Source organism: Mobula birostris, chromosome 3 (genome assembly GCF_030028105.1).
Source record: "Mobula birostris isolate sMobBir1 chromosome 3, sMobBir1.hap1, whole genome shotgun sequence".
NCBI classification, from domain to species: Eukaryota; Metazoa; Chordata; class Chondrichthyes; order Myliobatiformes; family Myliobatidae; genus Mobula; species Mobula birostris.
The window spans coordinates 183480000-183495624 of record NC_092372.1 but is presented as its reverse complement, the minus strand read 5'-3'; the positions used below and the strand labels follow the sequence as shown (position 1 = coordinate 183495624).

General features: G+C 41.4%; 1 protein-coding gene across 1 annotated transcript in view; it reads right to left on the bottom strand.

The window, feature by feature from the left end:
• plxdc2b (plexin domain containing 2b) overlaps nucleotides 1–15625 on the bottom strand; it is a 486039-nt gene that overhangs the window by 394275 nt on the left and 76139 nt on the right. The window lies entirely within an intron of this gene.

Below are 15625 nucleotides of genomic sequence, written 5' to 3'. Positions count from 1 at the left end.
AAAAAAAATGAAATAAATAGTCAAAAAGAGTGCAAAAATACAGTGAGTTAAATCTGATGGCGGAGGGGAAGACTTTGTTCCTGGAACATTGAGTGTGCGTCTTCAGGCTCCTGCACTTCCTGCTTGATAGTACGTTTGTAGCATTAAGAAGAAGGTATGTTCCGGATGATGGTGTCCTTAAAGATGGATAGTGTCCTTTTAAGGCATCGCCTTCTGAAGATGTCCTCGATGCTGGGGAGTATACCTCCCATGATGGGGCTGGGGCTGGCTGATTTACAACTTGCTGGAGCTATTTCCAATTCTGTGCAGTGGAGCCACCATATCAGGCAGTGATGCAAACCAGTTAGAATGCACACCATGGCACATCTGTAAAAATTTTCAAGAGTCTTTGATGACGTACCAAATCTCCTCAAACTCCTAATGAAATACAGCTGCTACCATGCCTTCATTGTAATTGCATCATTATGTTGTGTGCAGGAAAATCTTTAGAAATGTTGACACCCAAGAACTTGAAATTGCTCACCCTTTCTACTGTAAGATACCCTGATGAGGACTGGTATGTGTTTCCCTCAACCACCTCTTCCTGAACTCCACATTCAATTCTGCGGTCTTACTGATGTTGAGTGTAAAGTTGTTGTTGTGACTCCACTCAACTAGCTAATTTATCTCCCTCCAGTAGATTTCCCATCACCATCTGAATTTCTGCCAAGAGTAGTCATGTCATCGGCAAATTTATAGTGTCTGAGCTGTGCCTAGCTACCCAGTCGTGGGGTTAGAGAGAGCAGAGCAGTGGGCTTGGCACGCATCCTTGAGATGATTGTCAGCAAGCTTGAAATGTTACTTCCAATCCACATTCACTTTTTCTCCCTGTGAGGAAGTCAAGCACAGTTGCAGAGTGAAATTCAGAGGTCCAGACTTTGGAAATTGTAGATTAGAACTGAAGGCTTCATTGTGTTGAATGCTGAGTTGTGACCAATAAACAGCAACTTGATGTAGGTATTACCATTTCCCAGGTGATCCAAGGCCAAGTGGTGAGCCAGGGGGATTGAACCGCAGCAGACAAAATCACACTGTCAGTTCTAACCAAAAAGTACAATAATGCATTTTGGTAAAAGGAACAATAGTGTGGACTATTATCTAAATGGGGAGAAGGTTCAATCAACAGAAGTGCAGAGGGACTTAGGAGACTTTGTGTAAGACTGCCAGAAGGTTATTTTACAGGTTAAATCTGTCTTAAAGAAGGTAAAAGCAATTTTGGCATTTATTTCAAGGGGAATAGAATATAAAAGCAATGAGATAATGCTGAATCTTTGTAAGACATTAGTCAAGCCACACTTGGAGTATTGTCAACAGTTTTGGGCCCCATACCTCAGGAAGGATATGTTGTTATTGGAGAGAGTCCAGAGGAGTGTTCACGAGGATGATTCTGGGAATGAAGGGTTTAACATATGAAGAGTGTTTGACAACTTTGGGCCTGTACTCACTGGAATTTAGAAGAATGCATGGGGATCTCTTTGAAACCTACCAAATGGTGAAAGGACTAGATAAGGTGGATGGGGGGAGGATGTTTCCTATGGTTGGGGTATCCAGAACTAGAGGGTACTGCCTCAAAATTGGGGGGGGGGGGGGGCGACTCTTCAGAACAGAAGTTAGGAGGATTTTTTTTTGTTTTAGCCACAGAGTAGTGAATCTGTGGAATGCTCTGCGTCGGGCTCTGGTGGAGGGCAGGTCTGTGGGTATATGTAAGGTGGAAGTTGATCGTTTCCTGATCGGTCAGGGCATCAAAGGATATGGCGAGGAGGCAAGTGTATGGGGTTGAGTGGGATCTGGGAGCAGCCATGATAGAATGGCAGAGCAGACTCAATGGGCAGAATGGCCTAATTCTGCTCCTGTGTCTTATGGTCTGTGTGGATCGGGAAAAAACATCTCCTTCTCGCTGACAGTCAACACCTCAAGGATGCAGTTTAACTCAATGCTCTACCCTCTCGACACCCACAATTGTGTGGCTGCACATAGCCAACACCATCTATAAATTGGCTGATAACACAACTATTGCTGGCAGAATTTCAGATGGCAACGAGGTGGTGTACGGGAATGCGACAGATCAGCTGGTTGAGTGGTGTAGCAACAATCTTGTACACAGCATTAGTCAGACCAAGGAAATGAAGGTAGACTTCAGGAAAAGGAGGTTCAGGGAATAAATACCAGAATTCATCAAGAGTCCAGCAGTGGAAAGGGTGAGCGGTTTCAAGTTCCTGGGTGCAAACATCTCTGAAGATCTATCCTGAGCCCAACATGTGTTGATGCTATTACACCAAAGGCATAACAGCTGCTTTCATTAGGAGTTTGCAGAGAATTAGTATGTCACCAAAGACACTCGCAAATTCCTACAAATGTACTGCTGTGCGCATTCTGTTTGCATCACCATCTGGTGAAGGGCCACTGTACAGGATGGGAAAATGTTGCAGGAAGTTGTAAACTCAGCCATCTCCATCATGGGAATGTGTCCTGCCAGCATCGAGGACACCAACAAAAGGAGATGCTTCAAAAAGGTGGCAACCATCATTAAGGACCCCCATCACTCAGGACATGCCACGGAAAACGAACCCATGAACACCACCTCACTATTGTTTTCCTCTGTTTTTGCACTACTTGTTTCATTTATATGTAACAGATTTCCCAACATATGCCACTGATATTAATCCTGATTCTGATTCCGATTCTAAGGCCTATTGTGGTGATAGGCAAATTGCAGCCGGTACAGGTCTTTGCTTAGACAGGAGTTGATTCTGACCATGACCAGGCCTTTTTCTCTGCCATCGACTGATACCATTAAGGAAGGGAGTGTGGACCCCGGATTGGGAAACCCTGCCCTAGAAGCATTTCTGGTTCCTCTGCTTCCACAGGTGATATGTTGGTGGTGTTGTTCACTTCTTCAAGTGTGGTGGCTCAGAAATTGATATAGTGTGATCCAACAATACTTTCATATATTATCTCACATTTGCCATAGTTTTGCCCATTCATTTCGTTTTTTACAATCACTTTGTAACACAACACTACAAATATAATAATGACAATAATGCAGTCTTCCTTTGCCTTTATTGTCCTTGAATCTGGAAATTTAAGCCACAACTCTCAGCTTGTTAACAAACATCAAGCACACTTAAGGCCCCAAATTCTTGCCAGACATCATCAGTCACTTCCAATTGGATTTCCTGCCCATTATTTTGCTTTTGTCTTCAATCATATGGCCAATTTTAAACTAAACAAAGCACTGGGAGACTTAACTGTGGGGATTTAGTAACAGGGTTTATAATGTTCAATTTTTGGCTTAGAAATTCATAGTAATTTTAACCAAGCATGGTGCATTTGTAGATTTAAAAAACTGTAACGACAATCCCCAACTCAAACATGTCTCTTCCAAATTTTAATAGAGGTTGGTCAAGGGAATGAATGACGCATCGCTATCAAAAGACAGATCAGTCCATAAAACAGTGCAAGGCGGCTGCATGCTTCTGCATGATTTAAATACCTGCACACCAGGTGGCTGCCATTTTGGTCTTGCTATGGTATGTTATTGTCACATGTACCGAGATGCAGTGAAAAGCTTTTGTTTTGCATGCCATCCTGATCAATTAACACTGAGATAGTAAAAACTACTGAAATATAAAAGAAAAATGATTAGAATAAATCTCATGAATGAATCTGATAAAGTTACCTCTCAAAGAGTCGCCATTCTTTGGCACTATCTTGGAATCATTTAAAAAATGGGACACAATATTGCAAGAGATGTTAGAAGTGGTATAAAAGCACCCACCATGTCACCTACGATTTAACAGACCTACCGTGCTCAAGGCATTGCTGGAACATAAAACTACTTGATAGCTATGGCTATCCTGACTGCCATTTATCTCACTCTGACACTGGAGCAACCCAGTAGCGTAGTAGTTAGCACAACACATTACTGCGCCAGCAGTACGATTGGGGTTCAATTCCCACCATTGTTTCTATGCGGTTTGTACATTCTCCCTGTGACCATGTGGGTTTCCTCCAGGTGCTCTGGTTTCTGCCCACATTCCAAAGACATACAGATGGGTTATTAGATGTGCTCTTACTAGATACGTTGGTAGCAGAAGCACGGTAACAATTGCAGGCTGCCCCCCACACATCCTCAATGCAAGCAGCACATTTCACTGCAAGTTTCAATGTTTCAATGTACATATGACAAATAAGGCTATTCTTTATCCCCTACCAGGAAGGCCTCAAAGCTCTCTGTTTCTTTCCGGACACCAGACCTAACCAGTTCCTCTCCACCACCACTCTACTCCACCTACTGGAACTTGTCCTCACTCTAAATAATTTCTCCTTAAGCTCCTCCCACCTCCTTCAAGCAAAAGGGTTGCCATGGGCACTCACACGGGTCCCATCTATGCCTGCCTGTTGGCTATGTGAAACAGTCAATGTTCCAAGCCTGCACTGGTGACTGTCCCGCACTTTTCCTACACTATATCGACAACTGCATTGGTGCTGCTTCCTGCACCCATGCTGAACTTGTCAACTTCATCCACTCTGCCTCCCACTTCCACCCTGCCATCAAATTTACCTAGGTGTATTTCTGATACCTCCCTCCCCTTTCTCAATCTCACTGTCTCTGTCTCTGGAGACAGCTTATCCACCAATGTCTATTATAAACCCATGAACCCCCACAGCTACCTGGACTGTACCCTGTCCCACCCTGTTACTTGTAAAAATGCCATCTCCTTCTCTCAATTTCTCCATCTCTTGCCACATCTGCTCTTCGGATGAGATTTTTCATTCTAGAATGAAGGAGTTGTCCTCCTTTTTCAAAGGAAGAGGCTTCCCTTCCTACACAATTCACGCTGCCCTCAACCACATCTCTTTCACTTCACGCATATCACTCCTATCCCATCCTCCCGCCACCCTACCAGGGATAGGGTTCCTTTTGTCCTCACCTACCGCCCCAACAGCCTCCACATCCAGCACATAATTCTCTGAAACTTCCGCCTCCTCCAACGGGATCCCTCCACAAAGCACATCTTTCCCTCCACTGACTTTCTGCTTTCCGCAGGGATCACTCTCTAAAAGCAACTCCTGAGTCCATTCGCCCCTCCTCACTGATCTCCCTCCTGGCACTTATCCTTGCAAGCAGAACAAGTGCTACGCTTGCCCCTACACCTCCTCCCTCACTACCATTCAGGAGTCTAAATGATCCTTCTAGGTGAGGCAACAGTTCACCTGTGAGTCTGTTGGGGTCATATTCTGTGTCTGGCAGTCCCGATGTGGCCTCCTGTATATCAGTGAGACCCGACGTAGATTGGGAGACTGCATCTGTGAGCATCTACGCTCCGTCCGTCAGAAAAAGCAGGATCTCCCAGTGGCCACCCATTTTAATTCCACTTCCAATATGTCCATCCATGGCCTCCTCCACTGTCGTGACAAGGCCACACTTAGGTTGGAGGAACAACATCTTATTTTCTGTTTGGGTAGCCTCCAACCTGAATACATGAACATCAATTTCTCAAACTTCCGGTAATGCCCCCCAACACTCCTTCCCTCCTTCCCCATTTCCCATCCCTTTTTCCCTCTCTCACCTTATCTCCTTGCCCACCCATCACCTCCTTCTGGTGCTCCTCCCCTCTTTTCTTTCTTCCATAGCCTTCTTTCTCTTTCATCAATCAACTTCCCAGTTCTTTACTTCATTCCTCCCCCTCACAGTTTCACATATCACCTTGAGTTTCTCTCTCACCTCCCCCCACCTTTTAAATATACTCCTCAGCTTTTTACTCCAGTCCTGCCGAAGAGTTTTGGCTCAAAATGTCGACTGTACTCTTTTCCCAGATGTTGCCTGGACTGCTGAGTTCCTCCAGCATTTTGTGTGTCGCTAAGGCTAATATTTATCTTATTCAAATCAGCAGAAGTTCCTAGGAAACACTACTTCACTAAACTGACTCCAAAATACCACACGTCCTTCTTAACCTTCACTATGATCAAAAACATGGGATTAAAGACACACCACTGAGCTTGTTCCTTAATTCAGTTAGATCACAGCTTGAGCACATTCTCACATTTTAGTGCCTTATCCCTTGTTTATGTTTCCTAATGTGCCTAACGATCATGTCGACCCCAATATGAAACATTTTAAATGACCAGACGTCCATGGGTTTAGGGGGAAGAGAAATGTGTTCTTCCAGACACAGAGTTATCCTCTGCAAAACTAACTATTTCCTTGTGTTTACCCTTACTTCAGGCCTAAATGCCTTCTCTCAGATGGTAACTTCTGTTCTGGACTATTTCAGTAAATAAAATAAATTTCCCATCTCTAACCTAAGTGATAGGTTATAACCATATAACAACTACAGCATGGAAACAGGCCATCTCAGCCCTTCTAGTCTGTGCCAAACTCTTACTCTCACCTAGTCCCACCGACCTGCACTCAGCCCATAACCCCCCCCCCATTCCTTTCTTGTCTATATAGCTGTCCAATTTCACTTTAAACAACATCGATCCTGCCTCGACCACTTCTGCTGGAAGCTTGTTCCACACAGCTACCACTCTCTGAGTAAAGAAGATCCCCCTCATGTTACCCCTAAACTTTTGCCCTTTAACTCTCAACTCATGTTCTCTTGTTTGAATCTCCCCTACTCTCAAAAGCCTATCCACATCAACTCCATCTATCCCCCTCATAATTTTAAATACCTCTATCAAGTTCCCCCTCAACCTTCTACATTCCAAAGAATAAAGACCCAACTTGTTCAACCTTTCTCTGTAACTTAAGAGATGAAACCCAGGTAACATTCTAGTAAATCTTCTCTGTACTCTCTCTATTTTGTTGACATCTTTCCTATAATTCGATGACCAAAACTGTACACAATACTCCAAATTTGGCCTCACCGATGCCTTGTACAATTTCAACATTACATCCCAACTCCTATACTCAATGCTCTGATTTATAAAGGCCAGCATATCAAAAGCTTTCTTCACCACCCTATCCATATGAGATTCCACCTTCAATGAACTGTGCACCATTATTCCTAGATCCCTCTGTTCTACTGCATTCTTCAATGCCCTACCATTTAACATGCATTTACCATGTATTTTGATTAGTCCTACCAAAATGTAGCACCTCACATTTATCAGCATTAAACTCCATCTACCATCTTTCAGCCCACTCTTCTAACTGGCCTAAATTTCTCTGCAAGCTTTGAAAACCTACTTCATTATCCACAACTCCACCTATCTTAGTATCATCTGCATACTTACTCATCCAATTTACCACCCCATCATCCAGATCATTAATGTATATGACAAATAAATGTTGAGAGCCCTACCCCTGAATGTGGACTTCGTCAAAGGTCAAATTTCATGATTTCTCCAATCAGGTAAGATTTGGATTGTTACTAACGTGCTAAACTTTGAAATCAGCAGTTCAGCAAGCATCTGTGGGGGCAAATGGGCAGTTGACACTTCTGGTTGAGACCCTTCATTGGCCTATTTCCCAGAGCTTTTCCTGGCCAGTCAGCCAACCATTTCCCAATCTAACTCTATCATACTGTCAAAAACAAACCTTTAGAAATGAGGCTGTCAGACCTGTCCCTTTGATAACAGGGGGTCGGTTAGTACATGGACACAGATAACGTTAATCTCTACATCTCCAGTGGCTCTTTTGCCCCCTCAGTGGCCCATTTAATGCGGGCAATCTCATAGCCAATCCTGAGCATGTTGCAAACTTCTCCAAAAGATTTCTCAGAAGAAGGAAAACATGGTAACCTAGTCCCTATACAAGTTCTACATGTTTGCCTCCAGTTTCATCTCCCAGACATAGTCTTCGTAACCGAGCATCTTTTCAATTCTGAATTTAGTTTCTGCTCTTTTTCATGCGTTATGACAAAGAATATCTGTTTGCTCCTCCATAATTTTGCTCTTCTCTACATACAGAAACCATATCCTTCTTGGCAGGTTTCAGTATCTCATTTGAGAGCAGCATAGATGTCCCTTATCATAATTAGCTCAAATGATAGGGACAGCCAAAAAGTTATTATACTGTAAAGTGATCCTCTTAAAAATAAATCCACATTTGCAGGTATTGTGTGCTAGCATCTCCACATAGACATAAAACAAACTGGTTGCATTATTGCTGTTTTTAACCTTTTGAATTGTGGGATTAAAAGCAACAATATTTTCCAGGAAGCTTAGCAGAACATTCCGAGTGGACTGCAATTACGCACATGGAAATCCAACAAGCTGTCTTGTCGACAGCAAAGTTTGCTTAAAATTTTTAGCATGTGTCTGCGAAGGATATAGAACTTGTCAGTCAGAAACATTTTGTAATGCTGTCTGTGAAATGGGGATGCTCTTTTAAAAGGGACTATTTGTTCTGATTTTCCAGTGTTCGAGCAATAAGCAAATGTTTTCACCACAGGAAGCTTCCATTAAAGACCTTCCTTCTTTACTGTGCTGACCCAAGTATTTGCTGGCAAATGAGAAATCTAAGGCTGAAACAACAGCAAGCTAATGAATGATTCCAAGACTGTACAACTAAGCCATATTTGCTTAATAAACTGATTGGCATAATGACCCAACTACATAGCATGCAAACTACTCAATGTGTGGACAGTCTGTGAGCAACAAATAACCGAATTCCACCCACAGCTAGCTGTGGGACTGAGCAGTAAACCAATGACAAATAAATAATATTTTATTGCTCTCCCATATTTCTGCAGGATGGATCGAACTCTTCTGCTTTAAAGTCTTAGAGCCGAACAGCACAGAAACAGGCCCTTTACCCCACCACATCCACTCTGAGACACAGGAGACTGCATGTGCTAGAATCCAGAGCAACAAACAAAATGCCAGAGGAATCCAACTGGCCAGTAGCATCCGAGGAGGGAAATGGACAGTTCATATTTTAAGTCGAGACCCTTCATCAAAACATCCATTTTTCTTCTCCTATTATTTTATATGGCTGCATTAAGTTGGTATTATTCCATGACTTGACAGTTTAAGTGCCTGGCTAAATGTCTCTTACACATTGTGACTGTATTTGATTCTACTACCTCCTCTGGCAGCGAGTTCCAGATATCAACAACAAAATTAAAAGACTTTCCCCTCAGATAACATTTACTACTCCTTCCTTTCAGTTTAAACCTATTCCCTCTCGTGCCTGATGCACTTCCATGGGGAAATATTCTGATTATCTACTGTATCTGTGCCCCGTAATCTAAACATCCTCAGCTTTGTTTGCACCAGGGAAAACAAACCCAGACTATCCAATCTATCCCATAACTAAAATTCTCCAATCCAGGCAACATCCATCTGCACTTTCTCCAGAGCAACCCATTCTTCCCAGTGTGGCGACCAGAAATGCACACAATACTCCAAGCACCCTCTAACTAGTGCTTTGTAAAGTTGCAGTATTACATCCCAAGTTTTATATTCTATCCCCTGACTAACAAAGGACACTATATGTACCTTCTCCGTTAATACTTTCAGAGAACTATGGACTTGAGCACCAAGGTCCCTCTATTCACAACAATCCCTGGCATCCTACAATATACGTCCTACCCCTATATGAACAGCAAAAATGCATCAGCTTATCAAGATCAAAGTGCAACTTTACACAATAAATATAGAAATAATTCATTAATCTAATCACCCCAAAGTTTTATTCTCTACATAATCATACGTCTAAGCTAATTGCCTCGCCCCAATCAAACATCTGCTCAATTAAATATTTAATGAATTCATAAATTTTGTAAGTTTGAATTTCTATTTTACAAAGCCCGCTAATACGAACGTGTCTATTAAATCAAGTAAACACCCTAGAAATGCTTTACATTCTGTACTTCAATAGCATGATGAAGTATGAGGGTCATTCTAATTTTTTTCAAAAGGCCTATCAAGATCTTCAATGATGACATCACAGAGTAGTATTGCCATGTTCCGCCCTGTAATGGCACGTTATGTCATTTTCAGCATAGTTCTCACATCTGCCAGCATTTAGCCTGATTGGCATGATCTCTGCAGCCAGTTCTTAAAAGAACTACTCTACATACAAGCAACACATTCCAGCTGTGAGAGAATGTTGCTACTTAATGACTGGATGCTGCAGTGATCAGATGGGAAGGGTAGACAGAAGCAAAAGGTCAGTGAAAGGAGAGTGCTCCCTGGGATCATAGGTGAGTAACAGCATTCACAGGAGGCTTGTTATTTGTGCAAGAATCTCACATGAACCCTCTAGGGCTACAGCCATGTTCTACTGATAAGATGTTGCTTGTGATGTCTGTAACAAGCTGGACTACATGAGAATAGCCTATGGCAGCAACAGAGACAATTCTCAAAACTGCTCTATCTTCTCCAGTAAGCTGAAAGTATCTTAATACTTTTCACAGTACCTCACTGCACCAGCATTTGATGGGTCTGGGCCTGTATACATTGGAGTTTAGAAGAATGAGGGGGAAATCTCATTGAAACCTAAGAAATACCGAAAAGCCTAGACAGAGTGGATGTGGAGAAGATGTTTCTTACAGCGGGGGAGTCTAGCACCAGAGAACCCATCCCCAGAATATAATGACATCCCTTTAGAACAGAGATGAGGAGAATTTATTTATTTATTTATTTATTTTAAGACAGAGGGTGGTTAATCTGCGGAATTCCTTGCCACAGATAGCTGTGGAGGTCAATTCATTGGGTGTATTTAAAACGGAGGTTGATAGGCTCTTGATCAGTAAGGTTGGTAAAGGTCACAGCAAGAAGGCGGCAGTTAAATAATAAATTGTAAATCAGCCATGATCGAATGGTGGAGCAGACTTGATGCACTGAATGATCTAATTCTGCTCCTATGTTGTATGGTCTCATGTGACAATAATGAACCAATTCCAAGCAGGTGAAGACTTCTTTAACAGAGAATGGAATTTGGACGACACCCATGGTAATGAAACAGAGATCAGTCACAGCAACAGGAAGCTGAGAGTGACAGTGACCTTGATCTCAATAAACATATCACATGTTTGTGGAGATAGAATATATGTGAGATTGTGTTTAAGGTCACAGAAAGTCACAGATCCCAGTGCACCGAGAATGCAGCTGGTGAATGCTGGCCTATTAAGTCACACAGTTTCATGGGAAACAGGGCTGGTAAGATTGGATATTCTATGAAGAAAGAGGAAATAGCATTTTTCAGAAAATGAGCTCAATATCTCAAGGCTGATGAATTTCTGTTTTGGCCTATTGTTGTTATCATCGGAAAGAGTTCTAACCTGAAAAGCGAGGACAAATTAATAATGCCAACAAGTCAACGAGTGCCAGAAATGGACATAATATTATTTGATTGAGTGAAACCAATTATCAATGCACTGTGATATTTTGTTTGGAGTTATGCAGAGAAGTTTCTAAATGACCTTTACCTAAAAATACTGTACTGTAACTGAGACCACATTAAAGTTTTCTATAGAAACACAAGGGACTACAACTGCTGAAATCTGGAGCAAAGAGCAGATTGCTGGAGGAAGCCAGTTGTAGGGGTAAAGGGTTAGTCACTGTTTCATGGTGAGGCAGTGCATCAGGACCCTGCATAAAGCTTTCTACAAACTGAATTTTAAAAACATTCTATTTATCTTGCATATTTCCTGTGTCTACAACCAGAGTTCCATCAACTCTCTAGTTAAATACCCTTATTAGATGGAATGGTTATCTTTAATATTCTCTGAATTCTACCCGACAGTCCTGAGTTCTCCCTTTTGTTAGCAGGCTGAAGGACAAGTGGTTATAACTGGAAGGTGGAAAAGGCCAGCATCAGGAAAAAAATTCAGACTGACATCCTCGATCCTTCACAATCATATGCTAAAGAATTTAAAGGAACTGCAGCCGGGCAATACATTTCAGTCGGCCTCTTGCATATAAAAGGCATCCATTCAGATTTCTTTCTGCAAGTTCTGGATAAATCTGGGTAGTGATACTCAACATCAGTAAATCCAAAAGATCAGACACTGATAGAATCTTCTTGGACTTTGCATCAAACTATCTTTGAAATTAACCTCCTCATACATGGTAACTAACTTAAACATTGCTTTATATTCCTGTGAATGATTTATCTTCCATGGCCGTCGCAGTGAAAGTATATTTAAATTAACTTCCTAAGTTTAAATCAGCAACAAAAAATTGTTAGTAGAATATTAGAGACCATTTTGAAAAAGGTACTACATCCAGTATCCTATATCCTGTTTTTGTTTAATTTTCACATTTAAATTTAAAAAAAAAGTATTTCAGTTGAATTTTAAAAGCATGTTAGATTCTTTCCTTTCCTAGTCATTCAATGTAGATTCAGAGGTCAGGGGCACAATTTACAGTTACATGAATCACTTAATCTGCCCTTCTATACAGAAATAATCTTCCCATTGGTTTATCATACATAAGAAACCTGCATGGCTACCATTGCACCAATCGTGGATTTATGTAATCACTGAGTATGTCTCTACTAACTGAATTACAATAGGAGAAAAAGTTCAAATATTTGAAATGCAAAATTCTTTAATATTATGTTGATTAGTTAATTATATAAAAACTGTACCTCTCCGTACCTCCATAAATTTGGTACAATATAAACAGCAGCAAGTGCACACAGGGATGAGTGAGCTGTTGAAAGAACACTTTTGTATTGGTAATGATGACACTAGATAAAATAGGCAAACATATCTGAATTCTACGTATTTCTGATATTTTCAATTGCATTATGGTGCAAAAAATACAATTTAACAAATCAGAAAGACATAGAAATTTATGTATTCTATGTATTTCTGATCCTCCTAGAGGACCACAACCTTGCTCTGCCTCAATGACCCAGAGAGCTATGCTGGTTGAGGTCAGTGCTTTCTGGTTTGGCTCTTAGTAGGGTCATCAGTGTCAAACAGGTCAAAGGGTAGAGGCCAGATTAAGAGTGATCCACTGGTCCTCCAGGTTCAGGGGTACAGCTCAAGGGCTAACAACCCTGACAGGTCAAACAAAACTGTTACAGAAACAACAATGCAGAATCCATCTACATCTCTGTACAAAGGTGTTTATGAGTCTCCACCCGAGAATTGCTTGGCTGACAGTAGTGAAAACTGTGAGGAAGCTACTGCCCTGAATATCAACTGACAGGGATGGAGGAGTTTCATTGCTGCCCTAAATGCCAGTAGGCATAACGAGCAGTCAATAAGTATGTACTTCTGATAGAATTTTCTTATAGATTATTCTGCACTTGTAGCACTCTATTATCATATCAGATACAGATACCAATTTTCATGTGTTTGTGTGCTAAGGTTGATATGAGAAAAGAATTGGTTTAATAAGGTACATATCATTATATGTTACAACATCATTGTCTTCATCGGCTAGGTTCAGCAAAATACAAACAGTAAATTCTGAAAATACTCAGCAGGTCAGGTCACTTCGTGGGAAGGGAAATAGACCACCAGTTCAGGTGGAAAACTCTTCATTAAAAAATGGGAAGGGGATAAAATTAATGCATTAAGCTGCAGGACTGATGGGTGGGGTTTGGGCATTGTTGTCAGATCAGATAAAACTGGAGATAAGTTGGAAGCGAGGTTGCTTGGTCAGTAAGTGAATGGGAGCAGTTATAGATGGGAGAATTGACAAAAGAACATAGCAATTTCCAAATGCAGAGAGGGAGGCCAGCTAGGGCACATCCTCCATTTCCAGAGCAAAAAAGACAAAAACACAAACAAGCTTGAGGAACAGTTTTCTCTCTGGCCACTTCTGGACTCTTTTGAATTGTACAACTTCAGATCAATTGATTTCTCTCCCTGTAGTATCAGTCATCCATCTACAATAATGGCCTGACTTGTTCATTTTCAATTTTTTCCCCTTTTTTGTCCCTCGCTGGGAGTGGAGGATTTGCACAGACTGACCTGCCAAGCATGTCCTGCTCCTCTGTTTTTTGCCACTCCTTGTCAACATTCTCACTTCTCCCATTTCATCATTGACCAGATAACTTTTTTTCCCACTGATCCCAACTGGCACCCTATTTCACCCAATCAGAAACATACCTCCTTCCACTTAAAATGTTCAAACTTCTACCAAACTTCTGTCCCTTTCCAATCAGGTTAAGAGTCTTTGATTTGAAATACTGTATCTATTTCTTATTGATGTGACCTAACCTGCTAAACGTTTGCAAACTTTTGTGCTTTTCTTTTCTGTGTTTTTTCTTGTTGACCTTAAGCTTTGACAACAAACATTTTTCTTTGAACAAAGCATGCCATTGAAGACTCAGTAAGCTGTGGAATCACTAAACATGACATAATCTTGACAATTTAAGTCTTCATGCCTGTTCTGCAATATTGTCCTTCCTAGCAATCAAAATTTGACTAAATTTTTGTTTTCCTCTTACTATATACAATCTTATAGGAGAACTCAACTGAAGTGCCTTATATTGCATGGAGTAGGAAAGTACTGCTTGCTTGTCATAATATGCCAGTGACAATACAAATCCCCAACAAAATGCAGCATTGATTATAAGCATAATCAATTCATAATCCCAGAATTGATCTTAAACTCGTGTTCATTTTTAAACAAGAGTACAAATATAGAGCAAAAAGATACAAAATAAGGAGTATTCCACATGTTTTGTCACTGGATTACATTCACGCAATTCATATTTGAAATTCCCACTCTGTATCTTGTTTGCTTTAAGGGCATTAGGATAGCTGCCCAATGTCAGCTTCCCAAGACAGTTGGGTTCATTTCTTGCTCTCTTAATGAGCTATTGGGTGTGAGCCATGTCAAAAACTTCAATTAATAATGACTTCAGAGTGGTGGACACTGTCCAATATATCACAGGTAGGCGTTAGGATTTCCCTCGAGCAGCTCTCTCTATTCCTCACACTTCCCTTCCCCAAACCCTGTTCCTCCTCTGGAGCTCCCAATTTTATCCCTTTCACCCAGCCGCACCCCTTCACTTCCCATCATCCAGACATCTAATTAAAGTGCAGCCATATTAAGGCCATAAGGCATAGAAGCAGAATTAGGCCATTTGCCCCATTGAGTCTGCTCTGCCATTCCATCATGGCTGATTTATTATCCTTCTTAACCTCATTTGCCTGCCTTCTCTTTGTAACTTTTAACACCCTGACTAATCAAGAACCAATCAAACTCTGTTTTAAATTTACCCAATGACTTGGCATCCACAGCCATCTGCAGCAATGAATTCCTCAGGCTCCTCACCCTCTGGCTAAAGGAATTCCTCCTCATCTCTGTTCTAAATTGATGTCTCTCTATTCTGAGACTGTGCCTAGTGGTCCTAGACTCCCTCACTGCAGGAACATCCTCTGCATATCCACTCTATTTTGGTCTTTCAATATTCAATAGGTTTTAATGAGATTCCCCCCTCATTCTTCTAAACTCCAGTGAATGCAGCCCCAGAGCCATCAAACACTCCTCATACATTTACCTTTTCATTCCTGGAATCGTTCTCATGAACTTCCTCTGGACCAATACCACCACACCTTTTCTTACATAAGGAGGCTGAAACTGCTTACAACACTAGAGTAAGCAGACAATGCCTTGTAAAGCCTTGACATCACATCCTCGCTCTTATAATCTAGTCCTTTCA